General features: G+C 42.4%; 1 protein-coding gene across 1 annotated transcript in view; it reads right to left on the bottom strand.

Moving 5' to 3' along the window:
* Positions 1–14,118, bottom strand: part of STK32A (serine/threonine kinase 32A) — a 123,678-nt gene that overhangs the window by 11,453 nt on the left and 98,107 nt on the right. The gene's annotated exons all lie outside the window — the stretch shown is intronic.

Consider the following 14,118-nt stretch of genomic DNA (forward strand, 5'->3'; position numbering starts at 1 on the left):
TGACACTGTCTAACCATCTCATCCTTTGCCGTCCCCGTCTTCTTTGGCCTTCAATCTTTCCCAGCATCAGGGTCTTCTCTAGTGAGTGCTCCCTTCTCATTTGGTGGCCAAAGTATTTGAGCTTCATTTTCATTATCTGGCCTTCCAGGGAACAGTCAGGGTTGATTTCTTTTAGGATTGACTGATTTGATCTTTTTGCAGTCCAAGGGACTCTCAAGAGTCTTCTCCAGCACCATAGTTCAAAAGAATCTATTCTTCGGCGCTCGGCCTTCCTTATAGTCCAACTCTCGCAGCCATACATGACTACTGGGAATACCATTGCTTTGACCATGCGGACTTTTGTTAGCAGGGTGATGTCTCTACTTTTTATCATGCTGTTTAGGTTCGCCATCGCTTTCCTCCCAAGAAGCAGGCGTCTTTTAATTTAATTTAATGGCTGCTGTCACAGTCTGCGGTGATTTGGGATCCCAGGAACGTGAAGTCTGTCACTACTTCCACGACTACCCCTTCTATTTGCCAAGGAGTGATGGGGCCGGATGCCATGATCTTAGTTTTTTTGATGTTGAGCTTCAAGCCCACTTTTGCGCTCTCCTCTTTCACTCTGAGCAAGAGGCTCTTAAGGTCCTCTTCACTTTCTGCCATTTACCAGTACTAATAGGTTAAAAAGATCTATTTTTAAGCTTTTTAGATCGTGATTTGTATTAGTCTTTATCCCTTCACTATATCCAGTAGGAGATTTAGAATAGAATCGTAGTTCCCCCCCCATCCAGTAGATTATATGTATCTAGAATTCCCTGACCCATTTCCAATAGTAATAGTGATAGTGCACTAGTATTCCTTTCCCCATCCCATATATGTAGTGTGTAGAAAATGCAAAAATAAAAAAAATCCTCTTTGGGGGGCCAAAAGAAAAAAAAAGAAGTGGCTTTATTGGAAGGACACATTCTTAAATCCACATATATATATCTTTTGGAATCTAAGGGAAGAATACCTCAGTTTTATTTGCTTCCCAAGATTCATAAAGGTTTCATCCCTGTACCAGATAGACGTTGTTTCGGGGTGTGGCTCTATTCTTGAGCCTCTAGCTTCTTATGTGGACTATTTTTAAAGCCTTTTGTCCCTTTAACTAGATCATATCTGAAGGATACGATGAACTTTTTGAACATGGTGAATCAGATAGAGTCAGATATAGAAGATGCCTTATTTGTAACTATGGATGTAATTTCATTATATACCAATATGCCTCAAACAGAAGCAATGGATATTATTGGAATTATTCTTAATTTAAAAAGAGGATAATTTGAATCCTCCCCACTTTTTTTTTGCCCCTTGGTGGAATTAGTCTTGGGGGGGGAACTTCTTTCAATTCAAAGAGGAATTTTGGGGGTAAGTTTCAGAAATGGCCATGGGATGCAAATTTGCGTCTGAAGTAGCCAATTTGTTTGTGGACCATTTTGAACACAATCTATTTTTCGTGAAAATAATGTCTTTGGCAAGTATATTAAAATGTTTTGGATGACATTTTCATGATTTGGAAGGGCCCTAAGGAGGTACTAATGCAATTTGGGGAGTATATTAATTCAGTCCATGAATCTATCAGATTTGATATTAAATTTGATTGCCATCAAATTTGTTTTTTTGGATGTTCGGATCAATTGGGATGGTTCCTCTATTTGTACTAATGTGTACAAGAAGCCTACAGATGTCAACTCTTTGTTAACTTTTGATAGTTTTCACCCTCGACATCTGAAACAGAATTTACCTTATTCTCAGATAGTTGAGGCTACGTACAAACTGTAGTAATACTACAGATTTTTAGAAACAGACTTGTGCACTAATAGATAAGTTCAAAACAAGGTGGTATTCATCTAGAATTTTGAAGCAGAGCCTACAGAAGGCTAGAAGTATTGATAGGTCACTTTTATTAACACCTAAATGTAGATCTAAAGAAATGAAGATATTAGTTACTCCTCTCACCTATGATGACTTGTCCAACAAGATGAAGGGGATAATTTACAACCACTGGCATCTTTTATCAGATATCCTGAGATGTAGTCTTAAACCTCTGTTTGGCTTTAAATGCTCAAAGAATTTAAGGGACAGGTTGGTCCATTGTAAGTTCAGAACTACATCTCTCAAACCATTTTCAACCGTAGAAGGAAAAACAAGAGAATATTTCCCATATGGACACTGTAGTGTTTACCAGAATCATCTGAAGGTTAACTCATTTGAAAATTATATGTGTACAATGAGATATTATATTAAAGGGTTTATGAATTGTAACACCGGAGAAGTAATATATGTAGTACAATGTCTCTGTAAGCTTATGTACGTTGGGATCACTACAGGACCAGTTAGGACAAGGATTACAGAACATAAGAGCTGCATTAGAACTGGACAGAGTTCAGCACATCTGGTGAAACATTTCTCTGTTGCAAAACATACCGACAAGGACCTTCATTTCTGGATTATTGAGGAAGTCCCAGCCTCAGGACTTCAGCTTTATCAACAACTCAAAAGGCAAGAGGCCTTTTGGATCTATGCCCTGAAAACCATGGATGTTATGGGTCTGAATGAGGAGCTTGACTGGACAAGATACTTTAATATTTTTGTGGTCCTTAATTTAGGTTTTTGTAACTGTTTGCCACTGTATGTTATTTTTATGTTTTAGTAATAGAGTATACTCCTTTAATTGATGTGACATCTACAGTTATCATAGGTGTGTTCATTAAGGACATTAAGAGCCTTTTATCTACTCATTGTGTGCTAACGTCTTGGCTATATTTGCTATTTGGAAGGACAGGAATATGACTATATGTTATTCAGAGCCAGGACAGGTTTGTATACATACTTACATTTTGGCATCTCTTATTCATGTCTGGTTAATTATATATATTTTAGTGGAAACATGTTTTAAGTTATTTACAGGACAGTGAATTAGGTGCCTTTGAGATTTTTTCTCTCCATTGAGGCAATTTGCTGCACTAACAATGCCTATACGATGAGGTAATTGATTAAATTCATTTTTTATTTTGAATTTGGTAATTTATTGATTTCGCATTTTACAGTTTTTTTAGATTTCAACAGCATGATATAAAGCAGCCCTGGCTCTTTGCTTAGTATACATTCCTTGCATTTTTGTAACATTCCGTTGTGTATTGTTTTATATTTCATTACCATGGAAGAAGACACGTTTGGTCTTTTATCTTTGAAGTTTATGAGACAGTCATTACTGTGTGATGTACAAAGGGGTATTTTGTACTCATTTTTATATTATACACCCCTGTTATTCTTTGTTTTGACAGACATAAAGACTTTTTTGTCAATAAATTCATAAACTTAGGAACAAGTTCTAATATATTTTGCATTTTAGTTCAATAACTTTTCAATTTCATTCATTTAGATATTGTTTCTCTACAACTTCTTTTCTGGTTTTGATTTCTGTTGCAGTTGTTCTCTTTTTGTTCAACTGTTCCTCTAATCCGCCTGTAATGCAAACATAAAGTTTACACTGGCTGCAGTGAACATTTGATTTCCATTCTCTTCCCTGTTCTGCTCTGAATTGACAACAGCTACACGTTGCACAACCAGCTTTTCCCCTTCAAATGTAAAAACTGCCTTACCTGATGCAATGAACCTTTACTCATGAAATTCACTAGACACACAAGAGCCAGGAAAAAGTCTGACATCCCAGTTGGTCTCATCTATAATACATATTGTTGCTAAAACAGATGCAGTAGGCCAAAGCAGAAATTAAAAAAATGGTAACACTGTATCATTAATTCAAGAAGGCACAAAAGGGCAATTTTCAGAATATCATGGCACCCAATTTTTTTAAAAAAAGCAGAAGAACCTCAAGCACTTTCAGAGGACATCTCATTTTCCCTTGCATCTGCCTCTCCCACTATTTCCTCTTCCCCTTTGCTGGCAGCCCTCTTAGCCTCCCCCGCTTTCCTGCTTCCTTCCCTTCTTGCCACCCACTAGCCAAACCACCTTTATCTGCTTCCTTTTCCTCCTACTTCCCTCCTTACCTCTCCCCGGCAGCCTCTCCATGAGAAAAGTCTGACTAAGTTGCACAGTGACCAGTTGTGGGGGCTGGGCTAGGTTTGGCGCAGTTACACAATGGCTGCTGGGTGGATAGGCAACAAGTCTCCAGTGGTTGTCACTGTGCCTGTCCCCAGTGAGTTCTCGTCCCTCAGGGAAAGGGGACAGGACCCTATCCAGAGCTGTTCTGGCCTCCTAGTTCACCCTAGTTGCCTCCCCCAAAAAACTTTGTGTTCCAAGGACCGGTGCTTGGAACACTCAGCAATATTTTTGTAGTTTCCTAACAATCTCTAAAATAGTAATTGAGAACTCAGTGGGCATTCTTTTCTTAAAGTTACAGGCATTGTTTCTATTATTTTGGGCAGTTTTAATCACCCACTGTTTAAAAAAGAATAAAATTTCCTGCAAACTTAGAATTTATTTCAGGTTTGTAGAAAAATTCTAATTCCAAATTCCCTCTATCTGTCCATAATTCCATTTTGTGGATCTGCTGATCCTCATTCTATGGCCCAGTTTGGAGCCAAATATATGAATAAGTAACAGAAATCTACATAAATATTACATTTGACCTGGCCAGTTTAGGTTTAAACTGTACTGTGTATTCAGCAGTGCTGTGTATTCAGAAGATATTCAAATCTGGGTAAAATTATTTCCCTAAATATGAGCCATCATACAACTTTTCTATGGTGCTTTTACTTTGCCACTGCTTGACAGGACTTAAACTTGTGTTCTTAACTTGAGAAGTGAGATAGTAATTCTGGGCCTTCTCTGAGGTGGCCCCTTGACACTGGAATATCACTGGTTCCCATGGCATACAACTTGTTAAGCTTTAGACTCCAGATTAAAACTTCTTTATTCCTATTCCCACAAACATTCTGTTAAATTGTATGCTTTTCAGGGGGAAGGGTTATTGTACAATTCATACCCATGATGCTTTTATTGCTATTTGCTTTGAGGAGCTGTTTCTCTTCTGGCTTTATTGTTTACTAGGAATAAGGCCCATTGTGGAAATAAGTACAATGAACTATAGAAAGAGGCTCTGGGAGAGTGCCCTGGCCTTGGGCACTCAGCATCAGTTTGCTGTGGCGACCTCAGCGGGGTATAATTACACGGAATGAATTTTCTCCAGAGGAACTGATCTCTGCTACCTGAAGAGCAGTTGTAATTTTGAGTGATCTCCAGCCCTCACCTGGACATTGACAGCAATGGTTTCCCAGGAGGAAATGGCTGGTTTAGAGGGTGGACTCTATGGCATTGTACCTGTCTAAGGTCCCATAACTCCTCAAACTCCACCCTCTCCAGGCTCCACCCCTCAAATCTCCAGGAATTTCCCAACCTGGAGGTGGCAACCCTATCTCCTTCCCAGCCAACCATCAACCTACCTTTGCCTGCCCCCCTGACTTCAGCTTTTCATCTCCTCCCCCCTCCCTGCTAGAGAGCAGTTGTAATTCTGAGTGATCTCTAGCCCCCACCTGGAGATTGGCAACAGTGTTTCTCCAGGAGGAAATGGCTAGTTTGGAGGGTGGAGTTTATGGCACTGTACCTGTCTGACGCCCCACCCCTCCTCAAACTCCACCCTCTCCAGGCTTCACCCCTCAAATCTCCAGGAATTTCCCAACCTAGAGTTGGCAACCCTATCTCCTTCCCAGCCAACCATTAACTTACCTTTATCTGCCCCTCTTATTTCAGCTTTCCATCTCCTCCCCCACCCTCCTAGAGAGCAGTTGTAATTCTGAGTGATCTCTAGCCCCCACCTGGAGATTGGCAACAGTGGCTCCCCAGGAGGGACCGGTTGGTTTGGAGGGTGAAGTCTATGGCATTGTACCTTTCTGAGGTCCCACCCCTCCTGAAACCTCACCCTCTCCAGGCTCCACCCCTCAAGTCTCCAGGAATTTCCCAACCTGGAGTTGGCAACCCTATCTCCTTCCCAGCCAAGCATCAACCTGCCATTATCTGCCTCTCACTCTTCAGCTTTCCATCTCCCCCCCACCTGCAGCCTCTACTGTGCTCTGAAGCCCTGACTGCTACGTCACATTGGCTGTCATACAGGGGCCATCTCAGTAGAGTATAAGGACACAGAGTCCACCATTTTCTCCAGGGGGAACTGATCTCTGCCATCTGGAGAGCAGTTGTAATTCTGAGTGATCTCCAGTCCTCACCTGGGGATTGGCAACAATGGTTCCCCTGGAGGAAAAGTAGTTTTCCTCTGCAATGGGGACCAAAGCAGCTTACATGATTCTCCTCTCCCCCTTTTGACTTGCACAACAACCCTGTGAGGTAGCTTAGGCTGAAAGTCTGTGACTGATCCAAAATCACCCACTTAACTTCCACAGCAAGAACCTGGGTCTAGCAGACCCTGCTCTGAAGCACTGACTGCTACGACTCTCCCCTCCCCAAACCCTGGCTTCCATAGACTTTACCATAAAATCTCCAGGAATTTGCCTACCTGAAGCTGGCAACCCTAGTCAGGACTGGCCCCAATGAGTTTTCTCCCAAAGGCCAAAATAAGCATAGGAAAGGTCTCCCTCTCCTTTTACTGACAGAACCAAGCTTGGTTGCCTAGCAACAGGCACTGAGGAGAAAGTAGGGTTGCAAGCTCTGAGTAGGGAAATACCTGGAAATTTGGGGGATGGATCTGGTGGAGGGCAGCATTTGGGGAGGGGAAGGACTCAGCAGGGTATAATGCCATAGGGTCTACCCTCCAAAGCAGCCATTTTCTCCAGGGGAACTGATCTCTGTCATCTGGAGATCAATTGTAACAGCGGGAGATCTCCAGGTCCCACCTGGAGATTAAGAACTCTAGGGGAAAGTCAGCCACACAGCAGGGGGTTGAAGAAAATGGTCTGACAGCTGCTGGTTTACCTCAGTAGCCAGCCATGGCAGAGCCAAGCAGGAGAGAGCCGTTTTCACAGCCTATTCTGACAGGAAAGTGGCCAAGCTGGCAGTGGGTGGGGGTTATGCTGAAAGTCTGTGACTGGTCCAAAATCACAGCTTCCACAGAAAGAATCTGGATCTGGCAGACCCTGCTCGGAAACGCTGACTGCTATGCCTAGGGTAGCCAACCTCCAGGTGGAGCCTGATTATTTCCGGGTATCAAAACTGAACTCCAGACAACAGATCTCTTACCCTCCTGGAGAAAATAACTGCTTTGGAGGGTGGGCTCTATGGCATTCTGTTCAGCTGAGGCCTCTCCCCTCCCCAAACTCTGGCTTCCTTAGACTGGCTTCCTTAGACACAGAATATCCCGGAATTTCCTAACCTGGAGCTGGCAACCCTAGTCAAAACTGGCCCCAATGACTTCCTCACAAAAGACTGGAAAGGGTTTCCTTCCTTTGTCTTTTTACTGATAGAACCAACCTTGGTTGCCTACCAATAGCTACTGAGGGAAAAGTTAGTCCCACAGAGGAGCCAAGCAGGAGAAGTGTCGTCAGGCGAGACAGCCGTTTGCCAGTTATTCTGACAGGAAACAGTGGCTGAAGTGGGAGTGGGTGGGGAAAAGGAGCAGACCCAGCACCCAGCCAATGGCACGTGAGTACTCTTGAGTGGCAGCTGATGGGCCAATGGCTGATGGAGCGCATTGCACAGCCAATGGGAGAGATGGAAACGGCCAATACACTAAGAGGATTATTCTATAGAGATTGGTTGTAATTTTTGTTTTACTGTTTGTTTGAAATATTGAGTGCCATCTCAGGCACTTTTAATATTTTATTATTTAAAACAATTTAAATATTCTGAACAACAAATAAATAACTTCAGAGTTACAACCAGTATCCCCTCTAAGCTGAGTTAGAGTGAGCTAGCTCACAGATTTTTAGCCTCTGGCTCACACCTTTTTTGTCTTAGCTCAGAAAGGGTGGCTCCAGAGCAAACTAATTTATGCAGTAGCTGAATTGCTGGCTCATAACTTTAATGCCAGTAGATTACAAAGTAGAATTTTTGCTCACAAAACTCCACAGCTTAGAGGGAGCATTGGTTACAACCTTGTAAGTACTCAGCACCAACCCTACCCTTACCCAGTTCGTGGCGCTTGAGGACTGCACCATGAGTTGTGAATAATTTTTGATGGATTCTGCCCATTGTTCAGCTCTTGGAAAAGAACAAGGCAGACCGTGTATGTGTGTGGATTTTACATATGCACTAAGGCCTCCTGCTTACAGCCACTCTGTCCTTGTGCTTTTCACTGAAAATTAGTATCAGCTTTCATTAAATCATGTTTTCAATCATTGCCAATATATTCCCATTTCCAAAAATAGGCTGAACTTTTATATTATTTACTTTTATTGCTTAGAAGGATAGAGCTGTGGTTGCTCCTGTATCCAAATTTATGTTATTAGTGTTGAATGAGATTACTGAAAAATAAAAACAAATTCAGCCAAAAAAAGGCTGAAAAAGTAGTTCTTGTAATTTTTTTTGGTCAACGTCTGGTCCTCCAAGCAATTACGAATAAGTGGACAGATCCTTCAAAATTGCTTCTCATTCCAATCTTTCCTCTCTTTCTAATGAAGAAGGCCTTTTGGCATATTTTCTGAGAATTCTTACGCTAGTGAAAAATATCATTGTTGGCAAACAGCCAGAGTAGTATTGCTATGTAAAATGTGTGAACAGCTGTTATGAATAAATGCTGTCAAGTGACATAGAGTTTAGACTGCCACTTTCCCACAGGGTAAATGTGATGCCTGGAAATTCCCACAGTAGAAAGTCTCTTGAAGCTCCAAAAGACTTGTAGACTTCAAGATGGAACTAGATGTTTTTATATGCAAAGGCTAGAAATGTCCAAGGTAAAATGCAGGAGCTGGAATGAGTGACAGAGGAGAACATAGATATTGTGGGCATTTCAGAAATTTGGTGGGATGAGGCTAATCAGTGGGACAGAGTGATTCCTGGATATAAGTGGTATCGGAATGATAGGGAGGGAAGGTTCAGAGATGGAGTGGCTCTGTAAGTCAGAGAGAGTTTACAGTCCAGTAAAACTGAGATCCTAAGAGAAACAGATTTGCTTACAGAAATGCTGTAGGTGGAAATAGTGGGCCCAGAAGGAAGCTGAACTCTGGGAGTTTGTTATCACCCACCAGATCAAAGGTTAGAGATGATTTTAAAACTGCAAAAAAAATTAAGGAAAGCAGCTAGATGAAATAACTGTGTCATAATAAGTGGTTTTAAATACACACATATTGATTGGGTTAATATGTGTTCAAGTCAGGAAAAAGAGACTGGGCTTCTAGATACTCTCAATGACTGTGCCATGGAGCAGATGGTCACAGAATCTACCGGGGGGAGGGGGCGATCCTGGACTTGGTCCTAAGTAATGCTCAAAACTTGGTGAGAGATGTAAATGTGATAGCACCAGTTGGGAACAGTGACCATGATGCTATTAAGTTTAGCATTTATGTAAATAAGGAGTTGCCCAAAAAGACCAACACAACCACATTTAACTTTAGAAAGGGTAACTTCTCTCAAATAAGAGGACTTGTGAAGAAGAAAATGAAAGGGAAGGGAAGGAGGGTCAAATCCCTTTGGGAAACTTGGAGACTATTTAAAACTAAAATATTGGAAGCTCAGATGCCGTGTGTACAGCAGGTTAGGAAAGGTATGAATAGGTATTAAAAAGTCTGCATGGTTAACAAATTAAGTAATGGAAGCAGTAAAAGTTAAGAAGGATTCCCTTAAGCAGTGGAAAGCCAGTCCAAGTGAGGTAAACAAAAGGTAGCACAGACTCTGGTGATCAGAGGCAAAAGGGGACTATGAGGAACATACTGGGAAAAACATAAAGACCAACAATTAAAATTTCCTCAAATATGTTAGAAGCAGAAAAACAGCCAAAGAGGCAGTGGGGCCTTTGGATGACCAAGGGGGTGAAAGGATTACTAAAGGACAATGGAAATGGCAGAGAATCTGAATGCCTTTTTTTTTGCCTCTGTCTTCACTGTCGAAGATGGGAAGTGATTGCCAGCTCCAGAACTGTGATTTGAGTCAAATTGAGGTGATGAGAGAAGAGGTCCTGTGACTGATTGACAAATTAAAAATGGCCCAGATGGCATACATCCAAGAGTTATGAAAGAACTCAAATGAGAACTTGTGGATCTCTGACAAAAATATGCGATCTGTCACTAAAATCTGCCTCCATTCCCAAGGACTGGAAGGTAGCTAATTAAACCCCCATCTTTAAAAAAAGGCAAGTTGGTGGAATTCAATTCAATTCAAGTCAAGTCAGCCTTTATTGGTGGAATTCATTATTAAAGACAGAATTAGTAGGCACATTGATGAACAAAAGCTATTGAGGAAGAATCAACATGGATTCTGGAAGGGAAGATCTTGTATCACTAATCTTTTAGAATTCTTTGAGGGAGTGAACAAACATGTGGCCAAGGGTGACCCATAGATGTTGTTTAACTAGACTTCCAGAATGCTTTTAATAAAATTCCTCATCAAAGGCTCCTAAGTAAACTCAGCAGTCATGGGATAAGAGTCCTCTTGTGGATTAAAAACTGGTTAATTAACAGGAAACAGGGAGTGACTATAAATGGGCAGTTTTCACAGTGGAATGTAATAACCACTAGGGTACTGCAGGGCTTGGTACTAGGCCTGGTGCTTTTTAATGTGTACATTAATTATTTGGATTTACAAATAAGCAGTGAAGTGGCCAAGTTTGCAGATGACTCTAAGATGTTCAAGACAGTGAGAGAACCAGGCAGTTCTGTGCGGAGCTCCAGAGGGATCTGTCGAGGCTGAATGAGTGGGCATCAATGTGGCAAATGAGGTTCAATGTGGGCAAATCGAAAGTAATGCACATTGAAACCAAAAAACCTAACTATAGATATATGCTGATTGGGTCCGAACTGGCAGTAACTGACTAGGAAAGAGACCTTGGAGTCGTAGATAAATCACTGAAGAAGTTGACTCAGTGTGCGATTGCAATAAAAAAGGCAAATGCTGTGCTGGGGGAATATTATGAAAGGACGTGAGAACAAATCTATGGTGTGGCCTCATTAGGAATGTTGCGTACAGTTCTGGTCACCACACCTCAAATAAGATATAGCATTGGGAAAAGGTACAGAAAAAAAGCAATTAAAATTACTATGGGAATGGAGCAGCTTCCCTATGAAGAAAAGTGAAAGAGGGCCCTGACCTGGATAGCCCAGGCAAGCCCAGTCTCATCAGATCTCGGAAGCTAAGCAGGGCCAACCCTGGCAAGTACTTGGAAGGGAGACCTCCAAGGAATACCAGGGCTGGGATGCAGAGGCAGGCACCTCTCTGAAACATCCAAGCCCCACTAGGGGTTGCCAGAAATCAACCACGACTTCCAGGCATATTCACACACCCTCAAAAGAAAGGTTAAAGAGGTTAGGGCTTTTTAGCTTGGAGAAACAACTACTGAGGGGTGACATGATAGAGGTTTACACAATTACGCATGGGATACAGAAGGCAGAAAAAGAAGTACTTTTCTCCCTTTCTCACTATACAAGAACTCCTAGACACTCAATGAAATTAATGCACAGTAAGCTTAGAATGGATAAAAGGAAGTATTTCTTCACCCAAAGAGTAATTAACACATGGAATTCACTGCTGCAGGAAGTGGAGATGGCTACAAGCATAGACAGTTTCAAAAGGCAATTGTATAAACATATGGAGCAGAAGTCCACCAGTGGCTATTAGCCACAAGGTATAGATGGAACACTATGTCCTGGGCACTAATGCTCTGTATTCTTGATGCTAAGTTGGGGGGGGGGTTTTCTGGAGCAATGCTCCCTCTAAGCTGTGGAGTCTCGTGAGCAAAAATTCTACTTTGTGAGCTACCAGCATGAAAGCTGTGAGCGAGCGATTTGGCTGCTGCATCAGTGAGTTTGCTCTGGAGGCGTCGTTCCTGAGCGAAGACAAAAATGTGTGAGCCGGAGGCTAAAAAACTGTGAGCTAGTTCGCACTAACTCAGCTTAGAGGGAACACTGTTCTGGAGTTCTGGCCCTGCTGGTGGACCACCTGATGGCACCTGGTTTTGGGCCACTGTGCAACACAGAATGTTCAACTGGATGGGCCATTGGCATGATCCAACATGGCTTCCCTTATTTTCTTACGTTACAGGAGACTCAGGGCAACCACTGAAAAGAGCAGCCCCATCTCTCCTCTCTTTAATAATGACTAGTAATACAAAACACTTAATGTGAAGAAACTTTGCTGCTAGCTGTGGGAGCCAATGAAGTTCTGTGGGGAGGAAGAAAGTCAGTATTACAAGCAGTGCTCCCTCTAAGTTGCGCTAGCCTGCACTGGTGCACAAATTCCCAGCCCCCAGCATACAGATCCCTGGCTGAGTGCAGGGCGAGGAAACTCTCCCCCACCTCTCTCCCTGGGCTGCCACCACTGCGCTGCACACCGCCCTGCCTGGCTACCTTCATCACAAGAGGGGGAAGAGGCACAAAGCCAAGCCTCCCCTCCCCCCACTGGCCAAGGTCTCCTTCCCCCTTTCCTGGGGAGGAAGGGAGCGGGAGCTGCCAGTCATTTAAAGTGAACAGCTGATTGGTGAGTCTGCCAGTTAGCAGTTTGGTTTAAAGAGTGGGAAGCCATTTCGGCACTCCCTTTGGCTTCCCTTTGCTTGGAAGCACGGGCAGGGGTGGAAACTAGTCAAAGGGTCGAAATTACTTATTTTACTGGCCAAAAAACCTCGCCAAATACTGCATTACATGCACCAAAAGTTCGTCTTTCTGAAACACTCCAGTGAACTTTGTAAATAAGTAGGCACTCTTGCAACAAAACATCACCTCTGCTTTCATTGTCACAAGTTTTAAGAGGTTAATTATGTCTCTATACTTTCTGGAAGATTTCACCAAATCACTTTTACTCTTAGGAACAAAGTGCCTAAAGTAAGTACCCAAAGTACTTAAAGTACTTTGTAACTGCAGGCCACTGTTCAATCAGTCTTGCAGCAGCACTCTCTAGTGATAACCACCTAGAAGAAACATGTTTCAAGAAACAATGATTTGGGATACCGAGATCTCTTTGAATTTTTGTGAAATCTTCCCATCATGATGGCCACCCTTCAAAAAAAAAACCCACGAAGAGGGGAAATTAAATTTGATGCATCATCTCCCAGTTCTGCCATGCCCCTACGGAACTCATTATGGACTATATGAATGTTACAAATGCCAGTATCTACTACAGGCTGTCTCTCTGATCGATTTTCCACAGCAGCTCTGCGCTCGCTCCTCTCTTTGCCCCGATAGTACATGTCAATTTCCCACTTGAAGCCCGTGGCCACATTTTGGCCCACAGCTTCGCCCGATTTTCCCCGCGGTTTCATAACCCTGTTTTTTGAGGATTACGAAACCGCAGGCAAAATCGGGCAAAGCCGCGGGTCAAAATGCAGCCGCGCGGCTTCGAGTGGGAAACTGAATGTACCATTGGGGCAAAGAAAGGAGTGAGCGCAGAGCAGCGGCTGTGGGAAATCGGTCTCTGTCAAAATAAGATAATCATTCATGAGTTTAGTGACAGCCTTGTTGACATTTGGCCCATCATTACTTAGTATTAGCAGTTTTGACCAAGGAAGTTGTGCCAAATCCAAAGCTTCATCCCATTTACTGTAAATATCTTTAGCTGTTGCCAAACCCATAAAAAAGTCTGGAGTTCCCTGGTCACAATCATGTTTTGGTTGGTGAGCAGTATCTAACAGCTACCAGCAATTCTTTGTAAGATGCTGCACTGGTGGTTTCATCATAGCATAAGGTGTAATATGCAGCATGAAAGTCCTTAAGCTACTGTTTTCTGAAATATGGGGCCAGCGCATCTGTTGTTAGATACTGTGCCTTTGTCCTTGAGACGGAAAAATGCTGGGGCACTGCATTTGGAAACACAAACTGGAAAGTTTCACCAATATGTTCACAAGAAGGCTCAAAAGTGAGTCAGCTGAAATTGTTTTCATTACCCAGAATGGAAAAAATCTGTCTTCTCACTGGGAAGTCACATGTTTTCTCCAAAATGCAGTAACGAAAACAAAAAAAACCCGCAAACTGCATTCACATAAACAAAGAAATACTGACTTTACTCACCCTTTAAAAAAAAAAACCCTGAGAAATTAATGACCAAGAT

The sequence above is a fragment of the Gekko japonicus genome, unplaced genomic scaffold (assembly GCF_001447785.1).
Source record: "Gekko japonicus isolate JY-2015 unplaced genomic scaffold, Gekko_japonicus_V1.1 scaffold1877, whole genome shotgun sequence".
NCBI classification, from domain to species: domain Eukaryota; kingdom Metazoa; phylum Chordata; class Lepidosauria; order Squamata; family Gekkonidae; genus Gekko; species Gekko japonicus.